Source organism: Anomalospiza imberbis, chromosome 1, assembly GCF_031753505.1.
Source record: "Anomalospiza imberbis isolate Cuckoo-Finch-1a 21T00152 chromosome 1, ASM3175350v1, whole genome shotgun sequence".
Taxonomy (NCBI): domain Eukaryota; kingdom Metazoa; phylum Chordata; class Aves; order Passeriformes; family Viduidae; genus Anomalospiza; species Anomalospiza imberbis.
Window position 1 is genome coordinate 21,785,609 of NC_089681.1, and position 12,708 is coordinate 21,798,316.

Here is a 12,708-nt window from a genome sequence, read left to right on the forward strand (position 1 = left end):
ACACTTTGTCGTAATACAACACATTGCTAAAAATCCTGGGTGAAATAATGAAGCACTTGTAAGCATATGAACTTTTCTTTCAAGGACCATTTAGACAAATGAAGGCAAATGAAACCAAATAAATACATAGTGGCTTCTGTTTAATGACATCCCTAAATTTAAGTCTGTAAATAAGCCACTTGGATTATTCAGGATGTATCACTGTACTGGAGAGAAAGTTATTATGGACATTTCTATAAGCAATAGAAAACAAATTTTAATATAAGTATAGATCTTAAAGGGTTGTACCCTAAGCTTTTTTTTTTTTGTAATAGCAAGAAAGTGAATGAGAATATGAATTTAAAACAAATTCAAACTCAGTCAGCTATGAAGATTTCAGATTTAAGATACAGAAATCCACAGGTATGGCAGCTGTACATGCTCAAGATTACTAAAAGTCATGCTGACATAAAGAAATAGTAAGAAAAAACTGCATATATATGTGTTATTACCTGTTTTATCCCTGTGTATAGACATACATACATAAATAACCAGGAATAAAGTAAGAATGTGGCAGAGATATAAGTAAATTTAGAAAAAGTTTTGTAAGCATTCTTCCTTGTTATTCAATAAAGATTATCATGCAGATGGAGATGACAGTAAGCTGATTAATTAACAGGAATGAAGGTTAAGAAGGAAAATTCAGGGAGCTCAATGGTTCAAGCTGGGGAGGGCAAAGGAACATAAATAATCACCAAAGAATTCTGGAGGAATTAACATGTGGAACCACAGAGCCTGAAAGGTGGATTTTAACTACATCTGTCAAACCACAATGATATGTGAAGACTGAAAAAAGCAACCACAGCCTCTAAAATTTATTTCAAGTTCAAGATGTAGGACAAAAAAAAGCTAACTGAGAACTGTCAATAAACCTCTGATGCCAGTAATGTATGTAACACAGAGTACCACTGCAGTATCAATCAGGAAAGCTGATTTACTATTGAAGACTAGAGTGTCGATCAAAAGGGATTGATTTAACATCAAAACCCACATGTCATATGTGTAAAGATAATACATTTGTTTATAAGCTGCATATTCAATCAGAAAAGGTGAAGATCTGTAAATGTCAGCTGGAAAAGTGTCAGGCAGTATGATGAAGCCTGGAAAAAGCAAATACCATTTTGAGAGACATCAGGTGAGATATTTTCAAAATTAATAATGCAAAAATAATTAATGCAATTAATATTTGCAAATATTAATTGATTTGTATAAGACATCAGTGGGGACTCATTTGAAGTATGTCACCTTTCCAGTTCTTCATCTTAAAACTGCATTAACTCTTGCTGTGGAGAGTTGAAGACTAAATGAAATGAACAACAGGAACATAATTGTTCCATCCAGACACCTCAGGAAAGAAACATTTAATAGAAGAAAGCTTTATAGAAATTTTGTGTCAAAATTGAGTTGCTCTATGAATAAAGTGTAAGGCTAGAAACTGTACAGAAAAAAGATGGGGACGTGCAAGGACAGCCTTGGTCCTCATGAGAGCTACTTTTAAAAGCTTGATTTGTTAATTAGATGGAGAAAATAACAATCATGGCCCAATGGGAGAAGGTTGGGCTTGATGAGCCAGAAAACATCTTTCTTGGTTCTCAGTTGCTAGCTATATAACAGTGCTGTGCACAACGGCAGCAATAGAAATACCACATTAAATTTGTGGCCATATTTCAAAGTCACACTAAAGTGACTCTTTTTGCTCTCAGTGCCACTAGACTTTTAGATTGTTTTCAGAACTTCTCAGTGTTAAATTATTTGAGTGTTTAACGTGTGTGGACAAACACTCAAGGCTGCTACACCACAGCAATACTCTTACCCTCCAATTATGGATACATTGGATACATCCAAAGAACTCCCCTACGTTAACTAGGAACACATAAAGAGCCTCTGCTGTCATCTGCTGTCTTTTATACTACACATTGTGCTTTTTTTAAACCTTCACAATCTCCACTGGTGATAAAACATTTGAGTTTAATTAAACATTGTAATACTTGGCATATTTCCTATAGCATGAAGTCTTGGAATTACATAATTATAAAAGGATCTGTTTCATTTCTGACAAAAGGCTGCAGCCTTTCATGGTTGCATTGATACTTTACATACAGCAGTATTTATTTCTGTATACTTTTAAATCTCAGTCCCTAAAATACTTTGGCATTCTTTTAGGAACCTGATTAAATATATTTGGATACTTGGTCTGGTCATGTGCTTCCTAATGTCTATCAAAATCTGAATTACTTTTTTGTATCAATGCTTCGAGTAATATGTGTGCAATTAAAGTCTCACAAAGCTATCATATGTAGGATATTTATTTCTCTTAGATTACATCTCAAAACAAAACTCTTTCCTTAATGAGAATCTCACCAAATTGCATTAGAATAGAAAGTAATGGGCATTTTAAAAAATGCTAAGCAGGGTGATGAATTCTATTCCCACTAGATTAATCAGCTGGAAGAACAAGTTCAAGAGTACAGTAAGATAATTTTTTAAGTGGCACTACAGTACAAAAACCATAAAACTATCATTATGGATATTGATGATAATAATAGATGAAAATAATAGAGATTCAAAATAAAGATTCAAAATAAAGGCAGAGCAAAACTTGAAAAAACCTAAACTGAACTTCACACATCCTGTCTAAATTAAAAAAAAAGGTACTTCAGTATTTCCACCCACTCATTAAGCAGTAGATGTATTGAAACTCCTCTTGAGGAAAAGATGGCAAAGTAAAATGATGAAAAATATTTTGCCACAAAGAAGTAATAACGTGGTAACTCATCTTCAGGCTGTGGTGTGTGGTATAAACTAACATAGTGGAAGTTTCATCTGAGTATGAGGAAGGACTTTATTTTGTGTGTGACTCAGAGAGATTGTAGAGTCCCACTGGAGATATTCAAGAACCACCTGGAAGCAATCCTGTGCCATGTGCTCTGGAATGACCCTTCTTGAATAGGGAGGTTGGACCAGAGGATCCACTGTGAACCCTTCCAGCTGTACCCATCCTGTGATTCTGTATAGTGCATGACAACATCTAAAGTGAATTATGAAAAGTTTGGAAAGGCACAGGAATGATTGCGGAACTCAGCAGTATGAGTAGCCAGAAAAAACATCACTGAACAGTTAATGCAGGCTGGTCAGCAAGTAGAAAAGATTATTCCTCTTTATTTTGTTTACAATTTTTTCTAACTATGTTGTAATATGTCAAGAAATCTACCAGAGCAAGAGACAGTATGTTTCAAAGTGTCATCTGCACATTAGAGATAAGAAATCAAGGACACACACTATGTGATATCCTATGCAAAACACAGCTCATGCTTTGGAACTACACAAACTGTAAGCTTTCTAGTTTGAAGCTTGCAAAAGACTTAGTTGACTTAGAATATTTGAATTCTACATATCTAGCTTTATTTTTTCTAGGGGGTTTATTATTAATGCCTGATCTGGATAAGTTTAAGGAAAGATGGTAGCTCTGGGTAATATCAGCTGCCAAAAATAATAGTTGTGAAAGCCTGGAAAGGGGTTATAATGCCAGAGTTGAGTCATTAGCAGTGGGAATAAGTGAACTAGCTGCAACAAAAAAATTCCCCACATGTCAAATTAAGTATGGTGCTTTTACCTCAAAATATTTGAATAAAACCTAAGCTATATTTCATGTAATTGTTACCTCTTAGAAAATGTGACCACTAGTGCTGCCTCTATAAAAGTAAACACAAATAAAGCCTATTTAATTTTTTTGCTAAACAACAAGCTTGGTTCTCCAGCAGACACTTCCCTGCAGCTTTTTGTCTTCTTCCATAGCTCTCAAAGACAGTCTTTATTAAAATGGTTGCATTCACCTGTCACCTAAGTGTCCATAAAAGTATTATTTAACCATGAGCTCAGATTTAACCAAGAATCTCCAAGCTCCATTTTGCTAGAAAACCACACACTGTGGCAAACACACTTATTTAGAAGGATGATTATGGCAATAGGGAGGAAAACCACAGTCAAATGTTATATTTTTCAGCAGCATCTCTGTTTAACAACAGAGGTTAGAAGCAGAAATTAAAAGCTGTATGAAACAGCCCAAACTCTAAGCAGAGAAATTGAAGGCTGCTCCTTTTTCTCTTTTTTGCTATGAACCGTAGACACTGGAGATCTTAAAATGGCAAGGCAGTGTTTGGAAGAAGAAGGGAGATACTGTATCAGCAAAATAAATGACACAAACAAACAACTGTTCAGAAATAGTTGCCTTGGAGCAAAAATCTTTTTAGTTAGAAGAGAGCAGATTCCTGTTTTCTCTGAATCTCATTTCACTCTATTTTAAGACAAAAATTTTCATGTATATTACACTCACACATATGAAAAACATCTCTAATTTGAGCAGAGCTGAAACCTCCAACATACACATCTCTCCTCCCCATCAAAAAAAAAAAAAAAAAAAAAAAAAAAAAAAAAAAAAAAAAAAGCCAAACAATGAGAAACCTGAAAATCCTCTTAAAAAATCCTCTGAAAATCCTGCATATTTCAAGTAATTTCCTTCACACTTGTTAACCTATCAGCAAGACAGTCTAATGTTAATAACCAACATGAAGTCCTCCCACTAAAGCACTACAATGTGATTGTGTTTTTTCTTATTCATCATATATTGTGTCACACATTATCAGTACCAACATAATTTAAGTCCTACTTGTAAACTAGGGGGTCAAGAAATGCTACACAGTCTGTTAACGCTGTATTATTAATTTCATCCTTGTGTTTTACAGGTACTCCTTATTCCCACTAGTGGTTATGTGTAATATTAAGACTTGACAGAGAGATGAGTGTCGACCCCTAAGTGCTTTTTAAAGGATTTCAAGATGACAACGTGCTTCTATATTTTCCTGTGAGCTGATGTTATCCTCCCAGCTTTAGGCTTCTTGGCTAATTTGGACTTGAAAAGTGCTGGGTGCACACCACTTATCTGTCTACAGGTACATTTCTACAGCTGAGCAGAGAGCCACCATCAGCGGACTTCCACAACCTGCCATGTTACCATAAATGATCATACCTCTTATTCAATATACATTTTGTCAGAATGCTAACAGGTCTCAGACTTGGACATAATTTCCAGCTAGGAGTGAAATAATTAAAATATCTCCATTTCTTACCTAATCCCATCTTTCCATCCCATCTTTTTGTCTGCAGGAAAAAGCTACAGCCATCAGCCTACTTCTCTGAGGTTGTTGAATGAAGGCTGTATAAAAGTATTATGCCTTCAGTATTAAATACTGACGCATATGATTTTAAAACTCAGTATTAAAAAAATGTACTTTAAAACTAAATACATGCAGATCTCTTAGGCTGCAAAATACATCTTGTCCAGTTGAGTAAGAAAGATAGATATTATCAGCTGGGTGCCTAATGTGTCTTTCAGTGATGCTTCCTTTTGATTGATATATTTGCTAGAAAAGAAGCTTTTACAGAAGATATATTCATTTCTTGACTCTCAGTCCCTCAGATCGTGGGCGTTTCCTCTTGGAAATTAAGCTATTCTTGGTCCAGAAACAACTACTGCACAAAAAAATGCACACAGAAGACAGGAAGTGTGTGTGTGTTTTATCTCTTCCAAGCAGGGCCACCTCAGTGAATGAGGCAGAACACAACACAAACTAGAACTCTGAGTCAGACACCAGCCCAGACTGCGATTTTGACTTCAGCTTCCTGAGCATGAATAAACTGATTGCTCTGTAATAAAGCTATTCTTTTATTAAGATATTTTACTGGTTTAGGGCCAACTGTCTTAAAAATATAATTCTCTCATTCGGTGAACAGAAGTTGCAGTAGCAGGAAATAAAAAGTTTTATGCACATTTTTATAAGAAAAAAAGTCTTGGCAATAACTACCAGGAACAGTATTTGAAATTTGATTTTGAAGTATTATTTATATAAAACTAGCAAAAGAACTCTGCAGAAAAATAATATAATATGTAGAAAATATGCTCAAAAGAAAAATAATATTAAATAGAATAGAACTTTATAATATGCCTGGTTCATACAACATACCTGATTCAATCTGACCAGTGGAACCCCTACATTTTGGGCAAATGTAGGATACTTCAATATCCACATTCCTGTATATCTTGTGTGACTGACAGTGTGAAATCATGCTACAAACCACTTGACTGTTAGATAATATTTTTTAACCTTCCTCAGAGCTAAGATTGTATCATATCTGTGCAGAAAACAGACTTTCCTGGCACAGCTACAGACCACCAATACCCCATTTAATGAAGGAAAAAACCAAGCAACCAAACCACGAAAAAAAGAGAGATGGTTTACAGTGGGGTAAAAACATAGCGTTGTATAAGTAGCTTCAGGATTAGCAGTAGTACTAGGATTAAAATTATTTAGTTGTACAAAGTATTTGCTGTCCCACCCACCTCAGCCTCCTTTGTATTTTCATTACAATTTTCTGCACTTTGACAGCAGTTTGAAGTGTTACATACCTATGTATTTCAGGCAGTAAAATTTATTCCACTATGGTACACTCTCAATTTTCAACACTCTGAAATAATCAGACACCCCAACTGGAGACGTTTTTCAAAATTATGTCATGTAATTTCTTCACAGAATTGTTTTAATTCTCTTTGAATTTTTTAAAAAATAAATTTGGTCCTAAAGCTAGGACATTTCAATTACAAATACTCACTTTAAAATTTAATAAGCAATATCTCCTTAATTTAATTTTTTCCTTTATGTATAGTGAGGTCTTTGGCTGACTAATGAAAATAACTACTATTTGGCTATCTGAATAATAAGATATACCATGGCTCTTTCAACTCCATTAAACATATATACCAATAGTCTATTAGTATATTTATTTCATTTTATTTAAATTTACATCTGTCCTGCAGTTTATAAAATAAATATCAAATAGAGTTGTAATGAAGAGATGTGAAAGAAAAATCTTGCCTTCTGAGAAAAGCTGTTCTTTAAAAATACATAATTTCCTTTTAGCTGACTTTGGAAAAAAGCTTCTATACATCTTCAACTAATAGAAGCTATAAAAAAACCTTTTGTAATATTGGAACCAGTTGAGAAACCACAAGTATTCAAATGCAGGAAATCATGATTTTATAACATTTTAATGTGATCTACTCTTGGGAAACAAAGTTAACCAAGCCCTATTTCTGTACAGGAAATATTCCACTGTACAGTTGTAATACATTGTGGTGAGGGGTACAGCTGCAATTTTTTCACCTGTAATGCCCCACTGGTATTGTGGCTTACTGAATTGCATCAAGATTGCCTTCCTGTCCGGAAAGCCCTCTAAGTACAAACATGACTCTAAGCCCAGGTTTTATTTTCCCCTGGTATCAGAATATGGTAATTTAAGAGCCCTGAGAAATGCTTTTTAACCTTTTAGAAGAAATATGTAGCATTCTTTTATTAGGAACTATGTTCTTTGCCTTTTTAAAACAACATATGACCAACTTATCAATTTATCAGGCTAGCAGGTTCAGAGTAAATGCAGGTGTGTGGAGTAATGTAATCTGTCACAGATACTGGCTTTTTCATTATGGAAAAATTACTCTAAACACACTAACAGCTTTTTTTTAAGAATGCACAGAATAGTGCTGGGCTGTAACTGAGATTTCTGCAGAACTTTAAACAGGAAAATTATGTACTGCTAAGTGTCAAACTTTTCTACTAATTGTCATTCACCTTGAGACTGAGTTGATGGGATGATCACTTGCCTTTTGAACAGCAAAAGTACCAATATTTCTTTAATTAATTAGATCTTAATGTATTGTTTCAGGTATTGAGAAACAAAAGTATACAGATTGGAGATATCACGTTAGGGACTCACCTACTTCTTTCAACACCCTTCGTTGTCTCTTTCTCATACAGGAACTATCTTCCACATTTCATTTAAGGTTTTTAATTTTCTAGGCTTCAATATTTATTAATAACACAAGCATTATGAAGTTGAAATGTAGTCACCTCTGACCACTGAGGTTAGCAGTCTATTAACACAGAATGTACCTTATAATTTTCAGTATATGAGCTATTTTGACCACACATTCTCACCACAGTAAAGCCTGACTTCTATGAGAAGCACCACAAAGTCAATGTACAGCCAGAAGGACTTGGGTTTGCAAAGTTTCATAAATCAGAATCACAAAATCGGAAGAGTACAGAACACAGGGAGAGTGTAAATCTGTCATTAAGATAATCTGATGGGTCAGTGCTCTGGCACCCAGTAGAATTTTCACTGGCTCAGTAGCCCCTGAGGGTACATTTTACTGTGCATCACAGGCAAATTATGCACAACTTCCATTAACATTCCCAACAAGTTACGCTTAACTCCCTGCAGACTGCACAGGGAAACTCTAGGACAAACGATACAGTCTCATCTTGATGCAGGGAACACTAAGATCACACAGCAAAATAATTAAGATTATACACACACAAACCAGTAACAAAATAGTAAAGTCTGAGATAATCCTACTCTCAGGCAAGGAAGTTCACAAATAATATATAAAGCTGGAATTCCCTAAGAGAACAGGCTGTGTTTCAACATCTGCTAAAGACTCAAACTTCTTTAGTCCCTATTTCCTTACTTGCAAGAAAATGAAGACAATACTTATAATTAATAGCCAGAGTCTTAACTTTGGAAAACACGTGCAAAACTCAGATCAGAAAATTTGCTCGCCTGCAGATCATCTGAAGTGTAAGTGGCTCAAGCTACAAGCAAACCTACAGGCCTCCTACACAGACCAGCTGTTTATGTGATGACCTGCACCCATTTTTGTACTCCTGCACAAACAGAAACACTGCATCTACTGCTGAGAAAGAGGTTCCTACATTAGAATAAATGGCATTTGTTATGCTTCTAGTTTAGGTATGTTCAGTAATAATTGCTTTATTTCAAGCTTGTTGCAGCTCTTCACAAAGTAGAGAAATAATAAAAACACTGTATAGAATCTTTATATAGTAGGAGTATGACTAATACAGTAATTTTGAATAACATCCAAAGGTAGAATTAACAAGAAATGTAAGCTTTAAAAGCAGACAAAACACTAAATTTGCCTTCTGAGCAATTCAAAATAGCCAGACAAATTATTTCTTCATCCATCTAAAAAGTCCCATTATTTGAAGACAGTACTGAATTGCGTGGCAGTAGATTCAATAACTTGCAAACCAACAGGTTTATCAAGAAGCATGGTTGAACTTTACAGCTTATTATCTTGTAGCACTGTGAACTTAAATCACTAACCTGTCACGCACAAATCATCTGGATTTCCAAAATAGTTGTTGCTTTGGGAATTTAAGAAATAAATCAAAAATTTGTGGTTTCCCAGAAAGCACTTTTCCCAGACTCTCAAATGCCCAGCTGAATATTTTAGCCTCAACAGGGAATGAAAAGTAAAAGGGAAGCAGAGTCAGCCAAAAATGAGGTATTCTCTGCTAAAAGGAAAAATGAATGTCTTTGACATTGATCATAATTCTTTTCCTGTTGACTGTCATGTCAAATCCTTCCTGGAATAATGACTTACAGTAGGTCTAATGTCAGTCATTCTTAAGCTCATGCTTCCTTAAGCCACTGTTTAAACAGCCACAAGGTGTTAGAATATGACTATTTATTGGATGACAGCGTTGAAAAAATCAGATTCCAGACTAGCAAGTTTGCAAATGCTTTATTTAAATAGCACATGCATGTAAGGCAATGTAACAGACAATTTTTTGAATCCCTGCCCTTTGAAGTTGGAAATATTTTATGTTCTCCTAAAAAAGATTTCATCACCTTTGGAAATGCTCTGTGTGAATTTTACCACAGTGGTTTTATTTATGTAGTCTTTCCTTATTAAATCCCAGTTAAGCCCTTGCAACCTCAGAACTATACTCACTGCCCTAAAATTTTCTTCAGTAGACCTTGAGCTTTGGTTAATTTAATCACTACTTTTCTAAACTATGCTCTGTATCTTAGGACCCTATATAAAGAAGAAAGGCCAAAAAAGGAGACCTCAGCACACATTCATCGTTTCATCAGCTGTTATAATGCTGACTACACGTGAGTGCAATAGGAATCTTGGCAGGTACACAAGGGAAACATCCTCAAATACAAAAACCTGTCAGGTTATAGATCAGCAGATCAGCAGATATTTAATTTTAACTTCATATGGAGAAATAGGCAAATGCTGTAGTTTATCTTTCTTTTGTTTAACAGCTTGCATCTCCCACTGGATGACAATCCAGGAGAAAGAATTTTAAGTCTGTGTTAGTGATGCCTCTTAACTAAATCAGATAACTCAGAATTTGGAACGCTACACATTGTAAGATTACTTTGATTAGATAAATCTGTTTTTCTCCTGCTTTTAAATCCATGCCACTTGGGTAAATGCTCTTGTGACAATACATATCTTTTGTTTGAGATATGGGGCAGTGCCAGGAACACCCCTCATTGGAAAGATAACTCTACAATGGAATGACAATAAACGAGAATCTCTGTAAAAGGTTCACTAGATAAAAACAGGCCTCCAGCTGTACAGGAGATAATTTGTGTGTCCTGTTCACCTGCCTGTACAGAAAAGCAGAGTATTTCCCTGATGGCATATGAACTGTTTTCCTACCTTGGTGAGCCCCACCCAATCTTTACTCTCTCCTCTGCCAAGCTAAACCTGTCAACCTTGTTCTTGGTAAAGATAAATTATATAAAAATATAAGCCAGATTACATCAGAAAAGTATAACAACATCACAGGCAAAGATAAACATAAATCTGAGATTCTTAAGACCGCAGGAAGACACAGGAAGACTTTGGGGAAACTAAACACACAGTGCAACTACAGTTCTAAGCCCTACAGCACAAATATTCAACAGAACTTTCTTTGAGGTTAAATACCTAAATGTAGCTAGCTTCATATTGTATCTGCACAATGTGAAAGTCACTACTGAATCAGTAACATTTTTTTTTCTCTGCTTTTTTTTCCTGCTTTCCCTCCTTTGAATTTTAGAAGTATAAAAGAAATGAAGATGACTTGTCCTTTCTCAGATAGGGACCTGACAGATCCAAGGAACTGTACAAGCACAGTTGAATTTAGCATCACACAACAGTTCTGAAATACAGGCATTTGTTACGATGTTATATATTCCTCAATTATTCTTTATCTTCTGGGACAATGGAATTATCTGCATAATAATAAACTATTGTCTGAAATCAGAAATTGCTCTTACTCCTTTCATCCTAACGCCATTCTTTCAAGGCAACCAGAACAATCAGGATGGAGGAAATTGCCACAAATTCTCTTTCAACTGTCCTAGTAGCCAGATCAAGCCAATGCCCTCATAATTTAGGAGATGAAGAGAGACACTATGAAGCCCTTACTCTGAAACTGAGACTGTCCAGCCCATTCTTGGTGCACCTAGAGGTGCTCATGTATATTCTACAATTCTGATATCTCTGCAGGACACATTTCAAAATACATTCTAAACCAAAATCTGCTTGAAGGCTATTACCATGCTTCAAATTTCTTGGTGAAAGACATTTCATGGTCAGATTTCATAGGAATGAGAATCATCACTGCCCACAGATTCCAACTTCAACACCACAAGACCATCACAGAGTAATTAGAAGACCTTTGGTCCATAATGATGAGTTGGTTGCCTTATAGAATATAGTTTAAAGTTAAACTGGGAAACTGTGGCATGCTTTAAGTCTTCACATGTGAATACTCACTGAGACAAATTTATAAACCTGCATAGTTTTTATTACAGAAATTATCTGCACATGAGAGTGACCTATATGTAGCAGTAACTAAATTTCTGGAGCAAGACCAGTAGTTTTTTTCTCTCTGGTTTTGTGAAAATGAACAAAAGACATGTTTTTCTTTAAGAACAGAATAAAACAGGCTTTTGAAGTTGCTCATCTTTAACCACAAGATAACACCACAAGACTTCCTCTTACTATCGGTTGACTTGAATGATTTAAGTTTCATCTGTTAGAATGGAAAAACTCTCAGAGAGTATCCCTTTTTTTGACTTAACAATATATCAATCTTCAATACTTTAAAAATAATGGAATACTTAATCTTGCTTTTTACCTTCTGAAATAATTTTGTGAATATTTCCCAAGTTTAGACTTCCCTCTAGTCCTGAGGTGGGCATACGATTCTCACACCAATACCATTTTTCACCTTTGAAAGGTGTTTCCTCAAATACTAGTTATCTGAAAGAATGGTAAATCACATAGAGCCAAAGGACATTTACAACATGTGAAAATGGGACAATAAGGGCTTTAGGATTATATAGAGTTTGCCATGTCTGTTAAACAGGTAAGAAAACAAATTCTGATACTTTCTACCTCCTCAAAGAAATATAATCCTGCTGCAATTTCTTGCAATTGGATCTAGGATTCTCACTTCCTTCAAACTATTAGATCCAAGCTCCATTTCAAACTACTGAAGAAATGCCACATGGTATGCCATGGCAGAGACATCAGTTTGTCCTGTTCCCCCCACAAATAAAAGCAACAATGTTTGGACTGTAAAAACAAAGTATTACAAACTTGACCTGTGAAACTGCTTCCCTTTGCAACAACACAAGGTAAAGCACAAGAAAACAGCTCTTGGGGCAATTTAGAAATAGCAGCAAGGCAAGGCTCAACAGAAACAATATAGTTTGTACAACTCTTATAATCTGAAGCTGTTCTCT

At 35.2% G+C, this 12,708-nt stretch overlaps 1 protein-coding gene across 6 annotated transcripts in view; it reads right to left on the reverse strand.

The window, feature by feature from the left end:
- The window catches only part of VPS13B (vacuolar protein sorting 13 homolog B), a 431,250-nt gene that overhangs the window by 64,985 nt on the left and 353,557 nt on the right, over positions 1-12,708 (reverse strand). The gene's annotated exons all lie outside the window — the stretch shown is intronic.